A 21,759-nucleotide genomic window follows, 5' to 3' on the forward strand; every position below is an offset into this window, starting at 1 on the left:
TGTAAAAATTAAAATTGTAAACTGCAAACACCTCACCTAAAGCAAGAAACTACAACAAATCTGCAAATGCAAACATTAACATATGTACCTCTCTCCATTTTTTCATAAAACTCAAGCTCTTCTAGGCTTGGATAATACTCGATGTCAGATTGATCTCGTTTTTTGATCCAGTTTTGCAAGCAAATCAATGCTTCCACACTTTTAGGAGTTAATGAACTCCTAAAAGAGTCAATGACTCTCCCACCTGTGCTGAATGAGGACTCGGATGCAACTGTACTAACTTGGATTGCAAGTACATCCCTTGCAACAAGAGCAAGGTTTGGATATTTGCAGCCGTTTATCTTCCACCATTCAAGCAACTGCCAATCTTCATCTTTGGGATTCTCCATTGGATCTAATAGATACCTATCAACTTCACTCTCAACAACCACTTCGTCTGATTCAGCTAGGGCTCTTTGCCAACCTTCTAACATCTCTGCCATTTTTCCGGACATTTTCTTGCTCTTCTCCTTTGCCTTGGACTTGGACTTGGAAGATGTGGCTGTTGCATTTGTGCTGCTAGAAACGAGGCAGCTTGTTCCAGTGCTGCTCCTAGAACTTTTACTCTTTGAAGAGGTATTGGTTGATGATCTATAGATATCAGTTAAGCATACTAACAGCTCCTTCACATCATTGGCCTTGGCCTTTGCTTCGGCAGTATCAAACTGGAGGTGAGTTAGACATATGTGACTAATGTTTTTCAACTTGAACCTAGGATCCAAGACAAGGGCTACTAACAGCAGTTGGTTCATACCAGTGCAGTTTGTTCTTTAAGGGGGATTCCTAGTTTTAAGTGCCTTTTGATTTACAGATTGAAAGGTAAAAGGGCAAATAGTAGTACACATTAGAGCTGCAATAGATAAACAGCACTAAACAGTAGTACACATTAGAGCTGCAATCTGATATTTCACAGACTAAACAATATGCTAAGACAACATCAAAATAAGTACCAGTAAAATATTTTAAGGAGCCTATAGAAAGCATACCAACAGTACCAAATAACTCTCTGGATATCAACTTTTCATTGCGCATAAAATATGGTCTATGAACAAACCACCTAGAGTTGCAAAATCACTGGTTCTACAGAGCATGAGCAGCACAAGCAAACCAGTCCACAAAACGAGAGAAGCACACTAAATGCCTCCAGAGTTTAGGTTTCGGATAGATCTTCAATCAACCAATTAGAAATGAATGGGCTAACAACAAACTCACAATATGACATGAAATATATCTTTCCATTATGTCCACAAAAAGTTCCACAATCCACACTCATACAACTCACTAACAGCAAATCTTTAGCATTTCTGGGAAAGATCAACTTAGAAAGCGATCGTGTCGAGATCAGCTGAGAAACCCTTTCAAGATCACCAAAGATGTAATTATAGAAATCATCTAGCAGCATCTTTGGCAACCCCTACCAATCTACCATCACACCATTAATTCCTAAAACACCTCAGTAGCCTTATGCAATAAAACATGAATGAAAATAAAGTACGCTGCAGTTTTAACGTACCAGACTACCAGTGCCGTCGCTTTGATGACAGTATCACGGCTACGGCCAGCTATTAATGTTCAACAAACCCACATGCAACCACAAACCACCAGATCTGCCCCTGAAGGCTAAAACCAAATCCCACAGATCAAACTCATTTCTGCACCAAAATCCACTCCAAAACCAGAAATCCACCAAAACATAAAAGAATCGAAGAGAAGAGAAGAAGAAGCAGTAGTACCTGGAGAGGAGATTGGACTTGCCGACGCCAGAGTCGCCAATCAAGACCACCTTGGTGTGCCTGGGAGGCTGGGACAGAGACGCAAGAGACCGATTGTGACTTGTGAGAGCTGAGAGGTAGAGGCGCAGAGGTGAGGACTGAGGAAGACCAATTGTGACTTTGTGAGAGGCGGAGTCGCAGAGAGCCAGAGAGTTGAGGGAGGAAGTGAGGAACTGAGGAAAATTAGGTTAGTTTACTTAACTTAATAATCACATGTGGTCATGTCCATACTAACACAATGGACTTCCAATAATTGGAAGACACGTATACAAGCTCGGTTATTTCGGTCCTTGCAGTCACCGCAAGTCAAGAACCGGGACCGGACCGGCACATTGAGTACAGGGACCGGACCGGCCAAGCAGTCACGCAAGTCAAGAACCGGGACCGGACCACCACGCTGAGTATAGGGACCGAACCGGCCCGAAAAGACATATTTACCTTCTAAAACCCGGACCGAACCGGCCGGTCCGGATCGGTCCCTTCCGGTCTTTCGGTCATTTTTGCCCACCCCTATGTGGTTTGATGTTGAGACGACTCATTTGAAATCCCTCACTGTGATGCTATTGCAACCTCTTTTTAATTTTGTGTTCACTTTATTCCATTATTATTGTTCGTAGATATTTGGATTCATATAGAATTAGTCATTCAGTATACATCACGCTCATCTTTTCTAGAAAGGAAGGAATAAAACCTTTCGTACTCGGATAGTAACTTTTTATGCATGCCTTGATTGAGTTATGGGTAAGCTCTTTTGTAAAATTTTATTCATTTGGAAAAAATCTGCGCTTCTTGCTTTAAGAAAGAGTATGGATAGTATGTAACAAAGAAAAAAGTTGACTAATGATCGTGAGATGTGCTCCTCGCTTCTTGTCGGGTCATTAACGCATTGTTTCAGTCATCTATTTGCCTATGAAAGTGAAAGGATTATGTTTGGCAATACCCGCAATAGGCTGCGATTGTTTAGCTCTGCGGTGGAACACAACCACGTTGTATGTATCTCAACAAGGAGAATAATTACCGACCCTAGCTAACTAGGACAGAGATTTACATTAGAAAGATCGATCATACGGGGATTACGGGCAAAGTAGTATATTAGTCTTGGGTTTTTCTTTTTCTTTTGCCGCTGATATGGACTTGCAGGAGCTTTACTATCTATAATTTCAATCGTAGACCCTATAATTCAAGTTCAACCTATAATAAAAAATAAAAAAATAAAAAAAAAGTTCAACCTTTCATTTTCTGCTTGTTCAATAATTTTTGTCAACCACCGATTTGGTTCGTAGGTGACTTCGTGTTTTAGTCGTCGGTAGTGGTAGGTAGGGCTGTGCGGTTGATATTAATTGAATCTGATAAGTCATTGGAATTATATGTAGGGAGGTGGCCGGCTTTTGCTCATATTATTTCCAAGTCTGTCTATTTCCACCAGACACCTTATCAACCACGCTTATCTATCTGGTCAGACAACCACTAGTTTATCAAAACGTACAAGTGCTTATTAATTCACGAGAAAGAAAAATTCTATTATTCCATTATAAAACAGGACAAAGTAGTGTTGTTAGTCAAACTTGGTAAAGAACCAATCGTTACCACTAGAACAATTATCATACTTATGAGCGATTGTTCTCATGACAACTTCTATCATGTTTAGTATCATGTATGGTGCCATATCAGATTTACTTTTTCGTTCATTTCAACATTTAAAGAACTTAATTAAAATGTTATATGTTGAACAATTAAAAAATTTCATTCGCTAAAAAAAAAAAAAAAAAAAATCGTGTGAAAAAAAAAAAAAAAAAACATTTTTTGTACGGATAAAATTCTCGCATTATTATTTATTTATGGATTAAATTATGTTTAGTCCCTATATTATTACCATTTTTTCGTTTTAGTCCCTGACATTCTCAATTAATCTGAAAAGTCCCTAACGTCAAAATTTTCATCTGATTGGTCCCTCCAGCGTCAAATTAGGAGTTGGTCTTAGGTGAAATGTCCAATATACCCCTATGTTATTTCTTTTTCTCCTTTTTTTTTTCCTTTTTAATTTCTTTTTTAATTTTTTTTTTTGCTTTTTCTTCTTTTTTTCTTGTTCCTTTTTAATTTTTTTCTTCCTTTTTTTCTTTTTTAATTTCTTTTTTGCTTTTTCTTATTTTTTTCTTGTTCCTTTTTAATTACTTTTTTTTCCTTTTTTTTTCTTTTCGTTTTGCCTACTTTCTCCTTCCTCAACCCACCAATCCCATTCCGATCAAACTCCACAACCCATCTGTTTCTCTCCCCAAATTGAAACTAAACCCAGCAAAGACCTAGCTTGGCGGTGTAGAGATGGACATCGAGCAAAAGCAAGAAGCTAGGAGCTGATCGATCGCTTCTTCACCTTCTCTGAAGCCATCTCCCTCTGTTGGGATCCGCCCTCGTCTCCATCGTCGCCGACGCCATCTCCCAAACACAAGCAAATCCCAATCAGCTCGGAAATTCGCCGCTAAACCACTCCCCTCTTGTTTTCACAGCCTATTTCTCTCTCTCCCACTCAAATATCACTTTCTCTCTCCACATCAAGCCTCAATTTGGAAACTTTTCACTGAAAACTACCATTTTTTCAGACCCTGAGGTTTTTGGGTCTTGCTCAAAATGGTGATTTGGATTTTGGGTCTGGTTGAAATGATGGTTTTTGATGGCCAAGTTGACCAAAACCAGAAGTGAAGAAGAAGAATAGTGATGGAAAAGAAAAATGGCCGCTGGCGTGGAGAACAATAATTGGGGTTTCGGCTCGATCTGGATTGGTTCGCCGACGTGGCGCTACCGATGCAGCAGGATACGATGATCATTAAAAAGGAAAAAGGAAAAAGGAAAAAGAAAAAACAAAAAAGAAAAGAAAAAAGGAAAAAAGAAAAAAGAAAAATAAAAAAAGGAAAAGGAAAAAAGAAATTAAAAAGGAAAAATAAAAAAGAAAAAAAAAGGGCCGCCGGCGTGGAGAACAAGAATTGGGGTTTTGGGTCAATCTGGATTGGTTCGCCGACGTGGCGCTACCGATGCAACAGGATACGATGGTCATTAAAAAGAAAAAAGAAAAAAGAAAAAAGGAAAAAAAAGAAATTAAAAAGGAAAAATAAAAAATAAAAAAGGAAAAAGAAAAAAGAAAAAAAGGAAAAAAGGAAAAAAAGAAATTAAAAGGGAAAAAAATAAATTAAAAAGGAAAAAGAAAAAAAAAGGAGAAAAAGAAATTAAAAAGGAAAAAGAAATAACAGAGGGGTATATTGGACATTTCACCTAAGGCCAACTCCTAATTTAACGCGGGAGGGACCAATCAGACGGAAATTTTGACGTTAGAGACTTTTCAGATTAATTAAGAATGTCAGGGACTGAAACGAAAAAAAGGTCATAGTACAGAGACTAAACATAATTTAATCCTTTATTTATTTTGACTTTTCAGATATAAATATCACAGTATAACTCGAGGAATCTTGCATGCTTGCTTTCATGGTGATAAATATGTCAACCCTTTTGGGATGTTGTCATCTTCATCTCCTACTTAATTCAATATTGATCGGACGAAGTGTGATGAAAAAGGCTACTTGCCACAGTTGTGTGTTTCAGCACATTCCATTGGATTTCAAAGATGCCAAACACGTATACATCAATGATATATTTTCAATGATTCAGTCGGCTTTACCTTACGAATGAACTGCTGATAAAAGTCATAAACTAGACCTATGTCTTTTAATTCAATAAAAAAGAAAGAAAAAAGAGAGGGAAATAGACATCAATTGTATATTATGGCTTCATTCTGTTGCAATGAAAAACCCAGAAGTCTTGCTAATATTATTTTCGACTGGAATTCAGTCTCTTAAGAGCAGGCTCACACAAAGCGCATGATCAAATGTCACAAAGCATCGAGAAAGATAATTATATTGCAAGTGTGTTGGTTGAATATCAAATAAAGTCTGTATGACTAGATCTAGACAATATTTATGTGAGAGATATTTTTCTTGATATCAATAATTCATCAGTTGAATGCTGCATGTTGTTTCTGTTTTCCGTAAATGTCAATATTGTTCCTTCCTAATTTATTTTGTTCACATGAATCTGTCTATATATGTGGGTCGATAAATTTCTTTGATTTCTGTCATTTCTTAATGTGTTTGTATATGGTATGTACATTGAGATGTTAGAGTAAACTAAAATCTATCGGTGGTGCTAATAGGTGATAGAGTGGCAGTCCAAAATACACCGGCATGGAGGTAATATCTACAAATAAATTGACATGCATGTATGAGACAGACTAGTGTGAGATGGATTTCATATGCCAAGGTCATAGTGCATGAACCACCCCGTCTCAAAACACCTGACAAGATTATTTGTTAAGAATACCTAAAAAATTCCAAGCAACACAAAGTCCCTCCTCTATGCATTCATTCTGACCGAACCATCGTGACAAATGGTACTTGGTCATGATATGCATTTGCAAAAGAAGACTTCGGATGCTCACTTGACAATTGGTTCAGTTTATTGGAATAAAGTTTCATTTAATGAAAAAAAGTAGGAAGATTTAGTGATCCCATCTAATGTTAATTCAGAGAGTTAAAGTAAATTTTGCTCTAATAACTTTCCACCATGTTTCATAGAGTGTTAGTGAGTCACTGTACCCTGATTTATTATGTAATCCTCAAAAGCATAGTGCACTCACTGTGCCCTGATTTATTATGTAATCCTCAAAAGCATAGTGGCCGGAAAAAATTTGACTAGAGTCTTTGATATATACTCTTAAAAAAAAAAATGAATATACATATGAGAGACATCTTTCCCAAATAACAAATCCTTCATTTATTCAAATTTTCAACCCTCTTCTCTAAGTTCCAACAGTACTATAATGGCTTTGTACTATACAATTCAATTTTAAATTTTTCTAACTTCTACAATATGGAATTTTCATTTATGGATCAAATGAAATATTGTTTAACCATTCAATTGTGTATGAAATAAACTTTCTAGCAACAATTAAGACCATTAGGAATTTTCTCAAAAAAAAAAAAAGACCATTAGGAATAACTGATATATATATTTATTTGGATCAAGGAGAATGCTTCATTCAATGTTGAAAAACTTACATTTAAATAGTATATAGTGGTCACATACGTACTGGAGACGGGAAGAGTACCACTCTATTACTAGAATCAATCCCTTGGTGTTTTGCAATGGATGGAGTGAGAGTGAGTCGATCATTCTCTACCAATATGTAGCAAAAGATAGAGTCGAAAATACATCCTGAGCCACAGTATATTTTTAATTGATTTTTTTTAAATGAACTATAAACAGTAATTTATAAAATATGCTTTTAGAAGTATGACAATTTAAGAGAGAATACCTTCATCAAAAGAAAGGTAACATGCAAGTTCATTCATATAATTGGCCATACTAAATAAGTATTATGTGAACTTGTGATCAAACCTGCTAGCTAGGCTGCTCATGATTATTAATCCAACCAATGCCAATTCGAGAATTAGAGAGCTAAAGAACTTTGCCAGTATCATTTCAACTTCTAAGTCCGTTCCGTCATCACCATGTTTTATCATTCTTTTAATTAGTTTCATCAATTAAAGAGTTAGAGTCACACCCCACTAAACAACTTATCATACACATACCAAAAACAAAACACTACTTATCAGTGTCCCTATGGATATACTCGAAATAGTTAATGTAACCAGATTGGAAATGGCAATTAGAAAACTAATTATCTAACAAAAAGAAGTGATAAACTATATCGAGATTGGGAAAGGGCAGCACTATCTGCGCTCTTTTATCATGTGGGAATGCACAATAAGATACCATAACAGCAATGCCATTTGCATTCCAATAAAGAATGATCGAGCTAATAATATATGCACTTCTTCATTTCAATTTGGTCAAAACTAACATATGCTATTCCTGTAATAGAAAATTTTTCTTCTAGGTAGCATTATTCTTATGTTCAGAGTCTGAAAAGGAATGCTATTTGCCTTTTTTCTAAATTTGCATGAGTTTAGCTGGACTCACATGAGATTAACGGAGATGTCATACTCTTTTTACAAATCCTTTAATATTTCAATTTTTCAACCCTCTTCGCTAAGTTCTAACACTATATTGTTTTTCTTGTATACAATTCAACCTATTTTTGTTCTTGTATTATTCTTTCAATTTTTAGTTCTTAGATAGTCAACCGTTTTGGCTTTTTTTTTTTGGGTAAACAAGTTGCAACCTGCAAGTCTATCTTCCACGCACGTTTTGATTGATAAGTTGAATGCATGAATATATGAAGGGGTGGCCGATTTTCTAATTATAGACAGCTTATCAACCACGCTTAATTCTCTAAATAAGTGCTTATTATTCATTGATTCAACGAAAATAAAAATGTGAAATGTCCCATGCTTCGTTTTTGGGGATGTTGTCATGGACTTAATTGGACTATGTGATTAAACAATCGCAATGGTAGTTGCCATATTTGTGTGATTCAGCACATTCCATTGGATTTCAAAGATGCCAATTTAAGCATGTGTATATTTTTAATGATTCATGAAAGATGATTTGTTGAAAATTGTCATGAATTTGACCCATTTTGTCGTTCAACATGAGAGTCATGTGAATTTTTAAATGAAGGAAAATTAACTAATCTAGTAAAACCATCCAACCCAATATATATATGTGACTATCGATCGAGTTCACAGAATGATCAAATATTGCAGTGAAGTAAATCTGCATGTCCTCAATATCAATTATGCATGATTTCCCTCTTCATCATCCTAGGTCTTCAAAAACTACATTCAACGACTCTAGCTGATGTTGTATATCTCTAATTATATGTTCTCACTTATTAACTGTCTGTATTTGTTCCGGACCAAAAAAAACAAAAGACTGCCCGTATTTGTTCTGTTGGCATATAAATTTGGTTGGGTTGATGTGTACATTTAGATTGTGATATTGGAAAAAACTGAAATGGTCCAAGAAGTATGATTGTTATGCATGTACCATCTGGCGTTGATGAGAGCTAGTTATCATGACTTTGTCTTACCGGTCATTGAATTCGCCATTTGAAAACTAGGGATGTGTTTCCGGATGAAATGAATCATCCTTGCGATCAGTGGTGGAATCCATATAAGGCATGAAATTTTTGGATTCAAGAATCGAGGTCATCATGATGTACTCCCAGACTTGATAGGAATATGTGAAGTCCTGTTTCATAGGAATGATCGAGGACCATTAATGAATAACGCTGCCATTGTTTGTTGAATTTTGAATTTGTTTGTTTCTTGAGATCTTTTTATTTTTATTTTTTTCTTTTGGAATAAATGGCTGGTGCGGTTGCCCTCAAACCTTGATTAATGAAGTGCCGAATACAAGGGGAGGACATTGAGTCTAAACCTCTGATTACAATAAGCATTTAGAGAATGTCCTAAAATGATATAAGGAGTTTCTACCAAATAAATGTATTCAACTAGGCACCAATTAGCAAAGAGTGCTCTACTAGCTACTCTATTTGCTTTGACATAGTGGTGACATAACGAAAAGATAACTTGATTATAATAAAACATAATTACCAAAAGTACAGCTTTCCTAATATGTTGCTGTTGGAGGATGACACTTAGTTTCACCTTGCCACTAGGAGGTTGCGACCATTTGACGAATTAAGGAACTTGCCTCTTACCCAGAGTAGACAAGGCACGTGTGCAAATTGGGACACAACCTGCTTCGCCCTACCCTAACTCAGGAGGGACTTCCTACTTACAAAAAACAATAAAATAAATCATAAAAATTAAAGCTAGGCCCATAATGCCCCCTTGACCCAATTGTGCCCAAAAACAAAGCCCAGGCCTAGAAGGCCAAGGCAGCAAGGATCCATCTCGTACTCTTATCCCAGGCCGCCACTTCACCATCGTTGTCGGGCCTCCACCATTGTCGTGCCGTCGCCGCTGGCGGACCATTAGCAAAGGAGACCACCCATCACCACAATCCCAGACCCACAAATCCTCAACCCAGATCTTGAGGAGAAAACCTGTCCCAACTCTGCGCATCCTGCCTGTGGTGGCTCCATTACCAGTCCCACCACTGCATTATGGATCCACCAAACACCGATCGCCCCCCAACAGCCCTCGATGCAGCCATCCTCTGAGAATATTTGATTGATATACGAGACGACGTTTTTTATATGCGATGATACTGGAGTGAAGGAAATCAAGTTCACAGAATGATCAAATATTGGAGTGAAGGAAATCTGTATCTCCTCACTATCAATTTTGTATGATTAAGCAATATTTAAAAAATATGAACTCCCTCTTCACCTTCCTAGATTTCTACAGCTCTATCTAACTAACGTTGTATCTCTTCTTATATGTTCTTAATTAATCATTGACTGCCTGTATTTGTTGTGGCTTAATTTGGCATATGGATATGGTTGGGTCCATCTGTTTTGGCTTTCGGCCTTATTAATGTGGTGCAACTGTGCATATCATTGAAATGGTCCAAAAAGCATGAGTGTTCTACTTGAAATATCCTAGAAGTATCTGATTTTAAAAATTAAAACACAGATACAGAGGAGATAACTGCACTTTACTCTTCCAAAATTTATCACGAGTTCAACCCCAGGGACCAAACAAGTACAATTAGCTACTTTAACCACTAAATATTAGATCGATCGAAGAATAGTTTCCTAAACTCAGGAAACAGACACCGCTCTTTGGTTTGTCTTTACAATTGAACAAACTATGATCATGAATATGGCAATTTTGTTTGTAACACTACATTTAGGGTCGTGATCCACTCTTCCAATAAGCTGTTTCTAACACATAATGATCTCCAACTCATATGGACTCACTAACGATCCCATTCGTCCAGCAGGAAGAGTTTTTCCTACAATATTAATATAAGACTCTGAGTCACTTCACTCGTATCATAAACTGAAATAGTTATCTGCAAAGAGCAAGATCAAGGGTAGACAAGATCAATGGTTAACAATAACACAAAGAGCAAACAACCAACCCTCCACTAGGTTCGCAAATAGACAAACCCTTGATGTGGATGTCATATTTATGAAGATCAACGCATGAATAGGCTCCTGATCAAATCATCGGCTAGAGAATATAAACTAGCTCTTGAGCTAGATGAAGAAAAAAAAAATTGATCCCTTCCTCTCTTTTATTTTGGTCTGGAATTAAATTCTATTTCATGTTCAAAGTTTAAACATATCGATCAACTGACTTGTGAAGTGAAAGCACTCATGCTAAACATAAGTTACATACGAGATACGACATATATAATCCAAAATACACTGACTCTAATGGGGCTGAAGAAATATGAAATTGAACACAAAAGGCATGCTTATGAATATATGAAGGAAATGACAGAAGAGATCGAAGACTATGCTCCTATTACAGCTGGCTAGCTAGAGCTATGAACTACATAATTATTAAATGGGAAAATTACTGGTCCCCCCTTTAACTTTTGGTGCGTCGACAGTTCAGTCCCTGTTATTCCAATTTTAACAGATAACTCCCCAAACATTCAAATTTCACACAATTTGATCCAAAATTACCATTTTACCCCTCACTTATTTTTTTTTGTTTTTTTTTTATTCTTCTCTCTCTCTCTTTTATACATATGTATATATATGTGTGTGTGTGTGTGTATATATATTTTTTATTCTTCTCTCTCTCTTTATATATATATGTATGTGTGTGTGTGTGAGTACATATGTATGTATGTATGTATGTATGTATATGTGTGTGTATATTTTTATTCTTCTCTCTCTCTTTTTATATATATTTATATGTATATATGTGTGTGTACATATACATATGCATATATATACATATATATATATATATATATATATATATATATATATATATATATACATACAGATCCTATCCAGAGTGGAGCTCCGCTTTGAAATTAACGTGTGAAGTTCGAGTTTTTGGTCACTTTTCGGTCGCAGATCCACATCTCGACCGTTCAGTTTTTAGATACTAGTGTATAGATCATCTCTGCAAATTTTCAGCCAAATTGATGATCGTTAAGGTATCTAACTCGCTTAAACCAATGGACGGACTGAATCTGTCAACCTGAACTGTACTAGCTTTAAGGGAGTTATCAATGCCTTAACGATCATCATTTTAGCTGAAAATTTGCAGAGATGATCTATACACTAGTACCTAAAAACTGAACGGTCGAGATGTGGATGTGCGACCGAAAAGTGACCCAAAACTCGAACTTCACACCGTTAATTTCAAAGCAGAGCTCCGCTCTGGATAGGATCTGTATATATATATATATATATATACACATATATATCTAATGTGTTTATGTATTTGGTAAGTCTATATACTATGTTTATGTTTCATATTATAAAAAAAATTCACTACTTTTATATATCTAATGTGTGTGTATATCTATATATATATATATATATGTATGTATGTATATGTATATGTATATGTAGATATATAAATATTGTATAATTTTATACATATGTGTGTGTGTGTGTGTGTGTATAATGTATATGTGTGTGTGCGCGTGTGTATATATATGTATATGTAGATATATATATATATATATGTGTGTATGTATGTATATGTAGATATATGTATATATGTGTGTGTGTGAAAAAAGTAAGTGAGGGGTAAAATGGTAATTTTGGATCAAATTGTGTGAAATTTGAATGTTTGGGGAGTTATCTGTTAAAATTGGAATAACAAGGACTGAACTGTCGACGCACCAAAAGTTAAAGGGGGGACCAGTAATTTCCCCTTATTAAATTATATATCAAGATGTATTTGCATCTACTACATATATAAGTTCCCTAACACCCGTTTTCTTAATCCTCTTGGAAAGAAAACGGGTTTAGCCTGTATTACCCAAGAGAGGATACAATCACACCTCGCATATCGTTTTCACTCGGTATTTGGAGGATTAAGAGGTGGTTCTCAGCATTCCTAATGAAGAGAAATATGACATGAGGCGAACATGAAATTGCAGGTCACTGCTGAAACTTGGCGTGTGTCTAATCAATTATTGGTGCTAAAACTGATACTCCAAGTCAATATGATCGAACTAACAAATATTTTTCTGGTTCAATTTTAGGATAAAATATAAATGTAGACAGGGGTCTACCTCCAAACTTCAGGATTAACCACACTAATATCACTGTTTTCTATGTCTTCACTCCTCGCATGCTCAGGCTTAAGTTCCTGGAATGGGGTTGACACGTTCGGAGTCCCACATGCAATGGGTTTGGGAGGCCAACCAGGGAAACCGAGTTGGCGAAAATGCAATTTGGGCAATGCTAATCCGCCAATGGCTTGGCAAACAAACAGTGCCAATCAAAGACGTGGTATGCTTTAAGTTGCTTACCACCAGAAACATGGTCCTTTACAACTAAACTGGAAATTTAGTTTGGCAAAGTTTTGACAGTTTGACTACCCAACTACCCAACAGATAGTTGGCGGGTCAATATCTATGAGCTGAAGTAAGCAAGCTCATGAGCCGAGCAACGGAGAAAGAAAACATAGATAGGGCTTATATGATAAAGTTTTGGAATAAGACATGGGCACTTCCATGGTGATTAAGTATGGATATTTTATATTCCAAGTTTGGGACAGCAGTGTACTAAATGGGGATCTAGCTACTCACAATTAGTAAAAGATCAAAGTAATATCACTATCCTCATTACTTGTTGCTTGAATCTAGCCTAACAATTGATACACAGCCAGTGACGCGAGCTATTTCATGAATTTGACGCCAGGGAGAAGTAATGTATGACTTAGGGAGTTGGCCTACAGTTATAGAAAACTTGTCTACTATTAAACTTTTTATTCAAAATATTGATGTCCCAATAGATTTATGTCACACGTGTATGAAAATTTCTTGCTCGACTTATCATTAACTATATATATATATATTTTTTTGGGTTTTTGTCCATTTACCCCATTTTTAGGAATTTTTTTCCCACTAACCCCATTAAGTTTTTTTAATTCCCTCTTACCCAATACACTCTAAGAGAGTCTTCCCTAATACCCAATTAAGATTTTTTTTTTGTTTTTTATTTTTTTTTAATACCATTTTACCCCTTACCCCTTTGTTACTTAGAGAGAGAGAGAGAAAATGGAAGAGAGAGAAACCATATGAGACATCGCCGGAGCAGGTCACCGGCCGCCGGAATCCGGTCACCGGCCGCCGGATTCCGGTCAACTTTCGCCGGATTCCGGTCACCGGCCGCCGGATTCCGGCCAACTTTCGCCGGATTCCGGTCACCGGCCGCCGCTCACCGGACTTTTCTAAAAATCTCTATTGCCCCCAATAGACGTCTATTGGCCCCCAATAGAGGGTATTGTCTATTGCCCCCCAATAGACGTCTACTGCCCCCCAATAGAGGGGCAATAAACTTCTATTGCCCCCCAATAGACGCCTATTGCCCCTCAATAGAACTTTTGGTAGCCGGAATTGGAACTAATATCCCTAAAATTAGACAAATAAAACTTTGATTAAAGAAAAAAAGAAGAGATTATATCAATTTAAAAACGTCTATTGCCCTTCAATAGACGTCTATTGCCCCCCAATAGACATTCAAAACTTTTTTTTTCTTTCCTTCTGTCCCATTACTTAAAAAAAAAAAAAAAAAAAAAGGGCACATAGAAGCACATGCTCTGCCCTGTCCACATTCACATCCAATGCAATGTGTATCTACATAGCGCAACGCCAACCATGATGACAACAAACAAACAGACAAGAAAGACTCGTAAATGAACCTACGGAAATGCATCGCAAATGGCTTTATACCTTCCTCAATCACCATATTCCGAAAGAGCGTTGCGCCACACTTATTGTCGCCATTTCTTCACATTCGCATCGATCATGCAACACCATGAATTAACACCTCGCGGCTTCATTTGATCAAACACTGAGCGTGCTTTCTGTACATCCCCCAAACTCTTATACCCCGAAAGCATTGTGTTCCACGCGGCCATGTTCTTCCTAGGCATTTCGTCGAACAGTTGGTGGGCAATTCAGCAAACGAGACGTCGAAGTAGGATTTGAGAAGAAAAGACGCAACTTACAGATCAGAACGAAACCCGGGCTTCAATGGCTTGGAGACCCGGCGCAGTTCCTGACCTGCACCAGTCGAATTTGCTCCGACCGAGGAGAAAGTGTGCAGATTAGCGCAGAGGAGACAGAGAGCAGAGAGAGAGAGTGCAGATCGGCGCGGAGGAGACGGAGAGGAGAGAAAGTGCAGATCGACGCGGAGCGGAGGAGAGAGAGAAAGATGGCGCTGTGACGAGGGAGCTCTGACCGGAGAGAGTGCAGATGCCGGCCACGTTTGGGGGGAGGGGGGAGAGAGAGTGTGCGCGCCGATGTGCTGGACAGAGAGAGAAGAGAGTGGCATGTATGTAATTATTTAATTTGACTAAGGGTAAAATTGTCTTTTTATGTTAAATGGGGTTAGTGAGAACAAAAATATGTTGCTGGGGTAAATGGGATAATTTTGGCTTTTTTTGGAGCTACCTTTGGTCCTCTTCTAAACCGTTTGGCCATTTTATGACCTTTTAACCATCGGCCTACTCCAACCCATGGGGGGAAAGAGCTAAAGGGCCAAAAAATAACTCAAATGGTGTCCAACCCATGAAGGGGAGGGCTAAAGGGCTAAATTTGAGGGGCAAAGGGCAACCCAAAGGGGCAAAAATAGTCATTTGGTTAGCCTTTTAGCCCTATAAAGAAATGGATCAAAAAACTACAATGACCCACGTTTAGGGTCAGCTTGACCAATGCATGACGTCAGCAACGACCAGTTGCTGATATCATGTAGCCGTTGGGTTTTTTTATTTTTTTTATTTTTTTTTTTTACATATGGTTTAAAAAAATTTACACTATAAATACATATCACCTCAACCTTATTTTTCACATCATCCTTCTACTACCATGTGTCATATTTTCAATATTTATTTTATTCATGACCTATGCCACATATATGAAATCGTATAAGAAACTACAACATTGTTTGTGAAGCAACACATGGAATTTGAAAAGTACAATCATAAAAATATTTTTTATCATAAAAATGATTTCAATTACTATAAGTAAGAATCTGATAAAAAATAAGAACACACACACACACACACACACACACACACATATATATATATATATATATATATATATATATATATATATATATAACACATTCAAATGTTTAAAATAGAGTTTAGGGCTATAATTTAGTCTTGAGGAGTTGAAGACGGTTGATGTCACATTGATAAATAGTAAAGAATTTAGGGCTAAAATTTAGCCTCAGGGTTATTTTTAGCCCTTTCGGTTGGAGATGGTCTTTTTTGATGGGAAACATGAATTTTATTCCAAAATCAATTAGGAGGACGAGTCTCCTATTGTACAATGTCCATAATGCAATTTGGAATAGAACCAAACCAAATTTCAGTTTGTTCTGATTCAAAAGCCATATTGGCTAACCTGTGAGTAACTCTGTTGCTTGTTCTAGGTGCAAAGCTAATTTGTACTCCTTGAATGTCCCTCATTCCAACCCGAATGTCATCAATGACACTTCCAAAGTCCAAAGATTGATAATCTGCATAGGCAATATCTTGAACCGCTTGCAAGCAATCAGATTCAATTGTTACTTGGTGCAGTTGCAGCTGCTTGGCGAGGTCAATACCAGTTCTAATAGCTAGCTAGCAGTTCAACATGTTTAGCAGAATTAACATGTTGCACCGGTTGTGCAAAAGCAGCAATGAACTTGCTATTTGAGTCACGAATTATTCCACCAACTCCTCCATGTGGTACCTGCTCTAAGAAAAAAGGCTACAATTTATGAAATGACACTTGAACCCATCATTTGGAGATGGCCTAAGCTCCAAAAGTCAATCTAGTTAACTGACCATCAATTAATGCTAATATTGCAGCTACTGCAATAATAGATGACTGACTATCTGTTAAATCAATCTCTTTGTCATTGCCACAATGAGTTGTATAGCACTAGAGACTAGTCCTTTTGGTCTGGATTCACATTCACAGCAATAATTATTGATGAAGTTATGCAAATAAGCAAAAGGAGTGATTGATATCAAAATCATAATATATCTTGGACCAATTTTTTTTGACAAAGATAGTACTTTGATTCTTCCATCTTAGCTGCTGCCAAGGAAAAACATGCCACTAATAATAGTCTAGCGCTAGAAAGACCAGTTTTCTAGTTAGATCTAAAAGCCCACAGTTTCCTATCATCAATGGATCGCTTTGAAAGAGAATCAATCATAGGATGTGATAGATAAATATGATGTTTGCAACTGAAAATCAAACTCTGCCATTGCATTGAAAAATCCAAGCTATAGAATCCATGCGAGGAGAAGGTAGTATAAAAATGACTAAAGAGTACAAAAGCTTTGGATCCAAAGCAATAACTCTATTTCTGAACCAATTAAGTTTTCAATGTATGCATCTATCTTCATTCTCAGAAACAGAAAATGGGTTGAAATCTATTGGACTGTTTAGGGTTATGTACATGATTCTTGGGCTAGACCAATCTTCACACCAACACTGGGCAATTCCACATTCCACTAAATTACGAATTTTATGGAATTATGTCTTATTAATTTCACCAATATCTCATTATATAATATACGAACAATTCTTAGGTTCACCCCTAGGGTGAATGAGCATATTCACCCCGTTGTCGATTAATCCAACGGTCTATAGCTTAATAAATTTACTTAATAAATTTATAATCTAACGGTCTATATCTTAAATTATCCTTTAAAGATCATCTCTGTAAAAAATCAATCGAATCGGAAATCATTTAATTATTTAATTGAATCAAACAAATGGATGGTTCTAACAACACTTACTACTATTATGATGAACCGTCCATGTATTTCATAGAAATGAATAACTAAAAAGTCTTCAATTTGATTGATTTTTTACAGAGATAATCTTTATATTACGTTATACAACATGAATGGTTGGATTAGAAAATTATAAAGTTATTATACGTTAATTGCAAGAGAGAGTGAATGAGCTTATTCACCCTAGGGGTGAACCTAAGAATTGTTCATAATATACACATGCACGAACTGTAATTTAGTGTTCAAACTTATAAGCTCAAATTTTAATAAAACGAACATAATTAATAAGGACCCAAAATTCTCTTACTTTAAAAATATATAGAATCAACGTACCTCTATATAGTCTAGTCATGCAATTCTTTGAGCTGACAATTTTTATGTGACATATAATTAGCATCCAAATGCATGTTCTTTATGTTTATTTTCTTTCGTTGGTTTACAAGGGAGTGTTGATCTGAGAATGCGACAATAAATTAAGTCATGACAATTAACAATTTCATGGTAGATGCATGTAATATAGGGTTCGTCGCGGGAAAGAGTCACATATTTACATTGGATCGTCACAGTAAATATGCATGTGATCGTATATTATTATGAGTATCAAGTGTAGTGTCTCATAAGAATTTATCCTTTTTTCTTTTTTCCTTCTTTAAGAAACATAAGAATTAATCTCTATAATTAATCTCCCTAAAATAATGAATTAGGGTTAAGGTGAGACCGTGAGAGCTTTTTACCTTCTCTATGCGTAGTAGACCGTACCTCCAGTGAGTGAATCAATAACCAACAAAGGAAACCATAATAATTTGTAGAAATCGTAGCTTCAAGCGGAAAATAAAACTCCAACTACATGTCGAAAATGAAACTCCAAATTGAAGCTAACTCGTGAAGCAGACTCTCAAGCAAATAGCTTCAACTAGTACAAACGTGAAGGGGTTGATTATTTATTGAGCAAGTACACTGGCCGGTGGTTCTGCAGCTTCTGCTACAAAGGAGGTTGATTGTGGTAAGAAGGTGCAGTTTAGACTCCAAGTGTTTGGGATGCTTGATGCTTCTACAACCAGGACACATGCATCAAAGGTTGGATTGCTTATGCGTTGAAGACCTTGACCAAAGTTGCTAACTCTACTCATGCGGGTTACATCAAGACACCTAACCATTTCTATGCATCGGCCTATATCACTTACGTTAATTTGACAAAAAAAAACAATATAATTAAAGAGTACCACAAAATTAAAAGTAGATCCGGATTAAGATGCTTTTAAGCAAATAATATTATTCTCCATGCGAAGAATTATTAATTGAAACATATATTTATTTTATGACATTATGAGTTCAATTCAATGACAAAAAGAAAAGGTTAACATCACGGCAGGGACAATGCCAACTAGAACAATCATAAGTAATCTGGCTAGGTCCATCAGTCCATGCATATATACTAGTGGTTTGGTGCCTTGATGAAACCCACATGTGTTGAATTTGCAACTTTGGTCAAGGTCTTCAACTCATAAGCTATCAAACACCTTGATGTATCCCTGTTGTAAAAGTAGCCCAGACACTTGCAGTCGGAACTACACTTCTTACCACAGTCGACCTCCTTTGTAGCTGATCCTCTATTATACTTGCTCAAGAAATGATCTACACCTTCAACCTTGTAGTAGTGAAAGCTGTTTTCCTTGCATGAAGTTAGCTTCTCCGACGCACAAGTCTTGCTCCAACCCGATAGTCCGTTAGATGTTGGGCAAGCAACGCACTGGTTGTCCTCGCAAACGCCCAAGCTCTCGCATCGCTCCGGCAACTGGCACTCGGTTTCAAAGTTTGAGTCCCTGTCGAAAAGAGTGAAGGGTCTGCTCCCATGAATCTACCTGGCCGTAGTAAGTGTAAAGCTTGATGTTTCCATCAATTCCTAGCCTGAGGTATGTCAAGGTGCCATTGAATTTGGGTCTAGCTAGATAGAGATTGTTTCCACCCGAGGTCAATAAAGATAAGTCCCAAACAAAACCATCATCAGTAGCGCTGTTCAACGTCACATTGTCCAAAGTTCCCTGCTGAATGTTAGTGAATTGAGAGTAGAGCAGTGACTTTTTGGAGATGCTGCTCTTGTAGTACAAAAACAATCCCTTTGGCTCCAAGACCAGGCTGTAAGGACCATCTTTGTTTTCTTTCTCCGACGCCCGGCTCACAAGCTTGCTTACTCCGCTAGCTCGTAGAGATTGACCGACCAACAAAGTGTCGGTAGGGGAGTCAAAACTCTGCCAAACAAAGTTACCCTTTGCGTCATAGAGGACCATGTTGCCGGTGGGAAGCAATGTGAAACCTACTACACCTTTGTTGCTAGTGTTGGTTTGCCACGCCACACGGCCATCAGCATTGGCCAAGACGAGGTTCCCGTCGGTCCCCAAAGAGAAAGTGGCGTTTTCGCCAACAGGGTTTCCACGGTTGGCCTCCCAAACCCAACGCATGAGTGACTCCGAACGCGTCAAACCCATACGAAGAGCAAGAGTAAAGGCATTAGGGGTGGTGTTATAGAAACCAAGCTGGAAAGGGGAGCTGAAGACCTGAGGCAGCATACGGTAGTCTCCGAAATACTCGACAACATAAGGCCCGAATTCTCCCTCATTGACAAGCGTGAAAGTTTCATTTGCAGGAACTTGAGCTTGAGCAATGAAAGCAAAGATGGAGAAAAGAAACAGGGAGAGCAATGGCTTTGTAAATGTAGGGGAAGACATGTTGTAGCTTGGTTTAAGCTGTAGATTACTGCTTAGATAACCCTCTATTTATACTGATATCAAAGGATCTGAATGCTCCCTATCATTTCTTCTTAACTTGGACATGGATGTGGATTTGGATTTGGATATTCTGTGGGATGGGCTTATTAAATATAATGTTAGTGTTGACATTTACGTACCGACTAATCTAGACGCCAGATTTGATCAAACCCTTCACAACCCTTCACAGCTGCCCAATAATAGAAAGTCTTTACTGAACTGATATTATATTTATTTCAGTCAAAAAACTTCTTTAAGATTAATGCCGATCTGTATAACGTGTATGGGTCGACAGCATTAAACATACTACTCTTCCCCATTACCCACTACGCCTGCAGGGCATATATTAATATATTTGCTACATGCATGTGTACAGATACAAAGTTTGGTCATATATTAGGGAAAATTAACTTTATTGAGTCTAAAGAACTGGCAGTAAAACTGTAAAACGTTGTTTGCTCTAAATATTAATATCCGAAACCAAATTCTAAACTCAAAAACAAATGGAAATCCTTAAAATTTCTAAACTGTTTTCGGGTTTGTTTGGATCAATCTAATATTACCGAGATTAACTCCGCAATATTTAGTTAGAGAATCATAATTTAGTATTAATTGACTTGAGTAATATGTTATATCGTACACAATACGACCCTGGAAAATTTTGTTTTTCCTTTAGCGTTTTCCTTGATGTTACGTACGTAGATATTGAGGAATTAAGGAGTATACAATTACCGAGTTGCTGGTAGCCTCTTGTCCTTTTGAAATGAATGTTGGTGTGAGTTAAACAATGGGTTCTTGACCCAAAGCACCAAAATGAGTCAAAATTATCTCATTTACCCCAACAACATATTTTTATTCCCACTAACCCAATTTAAAACGAAATAACTATTATACCCTCAACCTAATTAATGAATTACATTTTATGCCTCTCTCTCCTCTCCTCTATCTTCCCCGATCTTTGCCTCCGCTTCTCTCTCTCTCTCTCTCTCTCTCTGATCCGTCATTATTCTCGTCAAGGCCAGAGCTCCGGTCGACCAGACCATCGCTGCTTTGTCCGCCTACATGGAGCCCGGCAATGCCATCATCGACGGCGGCAACAAGTCGTACGAGAACACCGAGCACTAAATCTGGGTTGTACTGTCCGGAAAGCTCGTGGAGAATGCGAAGGTTAGGGGCTTGAGTGCGGCGTCTACTCTGGAGGTGGTTGATGCCTTCGACGAGGTAGCACCAGTGGAGCTTCTCGCAGAGAAATGAGAGAGAGCAAGCAACTCTAATTTATCGCGATTCTCTGAAAGATTTTGATCCGATGGTTCC

General features: G+C 37.3%; 2 pseudogenes; both read right to left on the reverse strand.

The window, feature by feature from the left end:
• Positions 1-16,685: 16,685 nt before the first annotated feature.
• On the reverse strand, positions 16,686-18,837 carry LOC133730969 (cyclin-D1-1-like; annotated as a pseudogene).
• Positions 18,838-18,980: 143 nt separating this feature from the next.
• LOC133733471 (EP1-like glycoprotein 3) lies at positions 18,981-20,503 on the reverse strand (annotated as a pseudogene).
• Positions 20,504-21,759: the final 1,256 nt, after the last annotated feature.

The sequence above is a fragment of the Rosa rugosa genome, chromosome 2, assembly GCF_958449725.1.
Source record: "Rosa rugosa chromosome 2, drRosRugo1.1, whole genome shotgun sequence".
Lineage (NCBI taxonomy): Eukaryota > Viridiplantae > Streptophyta > Magnoliopsida > Rosales > Rosaceae > Rosa > Rosa rugosa.